Here is a 4,218-nt window from a genome sequence, read left to right as displayed (position 1 = left end):
CTGTGGGGTGTGCACTCCTGGGCAATAGGGAAGAAATCAGGACTGGGGAGAAAATCCAGAAGGCCCTTCGGTCACCTCCCAGGATCAGGGTGCCATGGGAAGAGCCCCAAAAAGACTAGCTCCAGACTCGTGGTCAAAACAGGTCAGGTGGTCACGAAGATCTCTCATTGGGGACGGCTAAGCAAAGTCCCTAACTGGCACCCTTCTTGAAGAAAACCTCAATCTTCAGAAAATTACTGTCTTTTTTTTAATTTAACAAAATATGACTTCCATGCTGACAATCCTTCTCTTTGAACAACAGAAGTAAGCACTGAGACACGATGTGGATCCACTACTCTGATGCACAGGTCAGAAGATGCGACTCCATCCATCCATCTACCGTTTTTACTGAGCACCGACTACATGGCAGACGCTGACCCAGGTGGCCGGGACCTGCAGAGGACAAGACCAACAAAATCTCCGTCCCATGGAACTTCTGTTTTGAGGAGGAGACAGACAATAAACACAAAGCAAATAGAGAAAAACATGCAGATCGGGAAAAGAAAACAAAGAGCTTTGTAATAGTGATGGGTGGGATGGGAAAGGCAGGTGGTCACGAAGATCTCTCAGTGGGGACAGCTAAGCTCAAGTCGGCAACAGAAAGCAGGGGACAACGGAAGAGGTCTGCCTGCAAGAGTAAAGGGGCTGGGCAGGGACTCACTCAGGGAGAAGGTTCTGGGCAGGGACTCATTTGGGGAGGTCCAAGGAAAGGAGGGAGTACGTGTATGTGGCAGAGGCCGACTGATACCTGCTAACATTTTCAGGCCCTCTGTGCTTGGCACCCTTCTGGCTTTTTTTTAAAAATTTTTTATTTTTGAGAGACAGAGAGAGACAGTGCAAACAGGGGAGGGTCAGAGAGAGAGGGAGACACAGAATCCAAAGACAGGCTCCAGGCTCTGAACTAGCTGTCAGCACAGAGCCCGACTCGGGGCTCAAACCCACGATCCCATGAGATCATGACCTGAGCCACCCAGGCGCCCCCCTTTTGGCTTTTGACTGGTAGGTCAGTAAGTGCCCGCGAGGACCCTTGAGGACAGGGTTCCATTATCAACTCCATTTAGATTGCAGAGGCTGAGGCCAGAGAGGTTAAGTCACCTGCCCAGATAAGTTACCCACTGAGGACAGGGCAGGCAGGATTCTCCCGGGGACATCCCACATCCAGAGTTCACTGGAGGAGGTCCCAGGCAAGAGCTAGAGGACACAGTCCCTGTGGGCCTCGGCAAGGAGCTGAGGTTTTGCTCAAGTGCAACTGGATGTGCCCAGTTCCCACACTACGTCAGTGGTCAGGTCAACGCCTACTGGCGCCCACCGTGTGCCAGGTGCCGGCCCTCCCTGCGCACCCGGCTGCCCGCGGTGAGCCTGTGGACGGGACACGAGGCAGATGCCACTCTTCGGGCAGACCCCCAGCCCCCCCCACCACCACCACCCTACACACACCTTTCGGGTCCGTCCCCTCGGGCTCCCCTCGCGTCTCCCTTCCGACCGCGCGCCACGGGTTTGGGGACCGGACCTGGCCCTGTGCGCGCGAGGGGGCTCTGGTCTCGGGGCCCCTCCGACCTCAGGGACGCGCGGAGCCCAGCCCTCCAGTGCCGCGCCCGGACGGGGCTCCAAGGTCAGCACCCCGCGCACGCCGCCGCCTCCGGGAGCCCTCGGGGCCCCTCTCGGGAAGGCTGCAAGGCCAGGTCTTCCGGGACTCTTTTTGCCGTCAGCTCGGCCGCGCACATCCAGCTCTACAGGCCGGCCCCGGGGGCCACCGAGCCCAGGGTGCCCACGCGGGGGGGGGCGCCCCGGCCCGTAGCGCGCAGACGCGGGCCCCTGGGGACCCCTCGGCCCGAGTGGGGGTGGGTAGCGGCCCGGGCTCCGTGCCCCCAGCTCCGAGACACCAAGACACCGGCGTTCCATTCCCAAAGCTCCGCAACCCTAGGATTGCCAGCCTCGTGGTGGCGCGGCCTGATTGGCAGGTCCCCCCTTGGCAGGGGTGGGGCCCGGGGAGGGCTGTTGTGCACAATTGCTGTTTTTACTCCTGCCATCCTTAATTCAACTACTGACAGAGAAAGGAGGGTCCGCGGCGGCTCTGTGTCACGCACTCGCTGTAATTTACTTGAAAAGAATTAAATCACAATTACCTGCCATTCGTTTTGCATAAAACGAGCTGTAAGGAGCCAGGACAACAGCCCCATTGTTGCCATATTAGAACAATATTTCTCAATTCGAAACGTGAAACATTCGAATTAGTAGCCCTGTTTGACTACGGTGGCCCACGGACAGCAGGGCTTACGCCCCACCTCGGATTCCAGACATTACCCTTAACGAGCCTCATTTTCATTCATCTAAGTCTAGACCGATCTAAAATCGTTGCATTTATTGTACAAACGTACCTCCCGAATGTTGGAAAGGAAAATATAACCTTTTATCTGTTACGTAGCCCAGTTGATAAATTATCTAAATGCCATGAAAATTCCTCTTGCTGGAGCTAAAATCAGAGCAAACTGTAATTGACTCACTTGAGATTTGTTTAAATGTCCAAAGAAATCACACTGCTTCTCAAATAAAGTTACTTCTGTTCTCATTTCTCCCCTTTCAGATATGGGCAGCAGGTAAACATGACTGATTAGCCTTTAAACCAACGTTTTTCAAGTGGGTTTAAAATATTCAATTCTGCAAAATTACATCACTGTGAACCTGTGCGTTCAGCAAATCTGAAGCCAGGCTGGGTCTTTAATAACTTCTGTAAAAGTAAACTGCTGCTTTGAGTGAGCAGTAGTTTCCATTACCATTAAAACTGTTCAATCAAGTCGGAACAAAACAAACAAAAAAAAAACACCCCAGTTGCTAATTGTAAGAACTCTCTAACCATCAGGAAAAACAGCAAATACAAAAATACAATTGGTAACATGGAGACTTGTGTGACGGAGAGCAAACACAGTGCAGCAGCTTTATGCATATGAAAATAAAGAGGAGTGACAGAAAATAAGGCTGAAAGTAGAAAAGATGAAAGACCAGAAAGGCAGAATTTTAAAAATGTGAGTGGTAAAAAACAAAACGAACAAAACAAAAAAACCTGAAGTGCAGATTTAGTGCAGAGAATAATTAAAATGTGAAATAAGAAAACTTATAACCTAGAAAAACAACTCAGAAAAGGAGTAAAAACGCATTTGCTGTAATTAGCGCTGGATTTTTCTAATTTTCAAAAATGCAATTTTGTGTTTGAAATGTTATTAGTATTTAAGAGGCTTTTTTTCTTTAAAAAAAAAAAGAGTGAAAGCTGCTAGCTAACTTATTTTTAGTGAATGACTCTTTCCTTTAAAGAAAAAAAAATTTTATTGTCTGTCCTTTTTCATTTTTTAATGATTGTGAAAGTTAAAATGTTTACTTTTATTTCTAGTGACTTAAAAATATTTTTAAGTAATTTTCCCTTTTGTGTGTGAGAGAGAGAATAACCATTTGCCTTCAGCAGAAAACAAATTTCAAGTGGATCAAACCAAGGACTCAATTCTATTTTCATGACTGGGTTTTTGAAGAGTAATCCATAGAGATGGGGGAGGAAGGGATTCATCAGGCAAATGAAACAAAGTCCCTGATCTATGTTCCTATTCTGATATCACCTCCTGGACTATCGGCAACACTTTAAGTTCCAGCCTAAGCCACGAATTCCTTCAGAACAAATCAAATGTCTTTAAAGAATATTTCTGTTTGAAAAGGAATTAAGCTCTCCTGAAAGAATTTTAAAGGTTGTGATATTCACAGCCCGATAAAGCAGCACCTTTAATGAAATTCTAATTAGCAATTTCATGCACTTTGCTATTAGTCATATCAGATTAGTGCACATTTTCACAGCCTTCCTTTAATTAAGTGCACTTATTCCAAGTTTCAAACACTTTCCTTATAAGATGAAAACTGTGCTGAAATGTTATTTAGTAAACAGAGGAAGTGTGAAAGTGTAGGTGTGCGTGTGTACACGGGCGGACATTTTTAACTGTCTACAAATTTTTTTTACATTTATGGAGTTGGTGAGCTCAGGTTTTCATTTCTTTTTTCTTGTATTCTCAGTGTTTCCTTGGGATTTCTACAGAACCTGTTTAAATCCTTAGCCCAAGTACACACCGCGTGTATTTTGGCTTAAAATATATCTTCTGGATGTGTATGTATGTGGGAGGAATTTTTGCTTAAAACGTCTTT

At 47.2% G+C, this 4,218-nt stretch overlaps 1 long non-coding RNA gene across 1 annotated transcript; it reads right to left on the bottom strand.

Annotated features, from left to right (window-relative positions):
- Nucleotides 1-224: 224 nt before the first annotated feature.
- On the bottom strand, nt 225-1,948 carry LOC115273785. The gene is made up of 2 exons (XR_003900948.1): nt 1,477-1,948; nt 225-432 (listed from the first exon to the last, which is right to left on the bottom strand). It is a non-coding gene; the product is annotated as an uncharacterized LOC115273785 (long non-coding RNA).
- Between the last annotated feature and the right edge of the window lie 2,270 nt (nt 1,949-4,218).

Source organism: Suricata suricatta, chromosome 2, assembly GCF_006229205.1.
Source record: "Suricata suricatta isolate VVHF042 chromosome 2, meerkat_22Aug2017_6uvM2_HiC, whole genome shotgun sequence".
Taxonomy (NCBI): domain Eukaryota; kingdom Metazoa; phylum Chordata; class Mammalia; order Carnivora; family Herpestidae; genus Suricata; species Suricata suricatta.
This window is presented reverse-complemented; position numbering and strand designations above follow the sequence as displayed.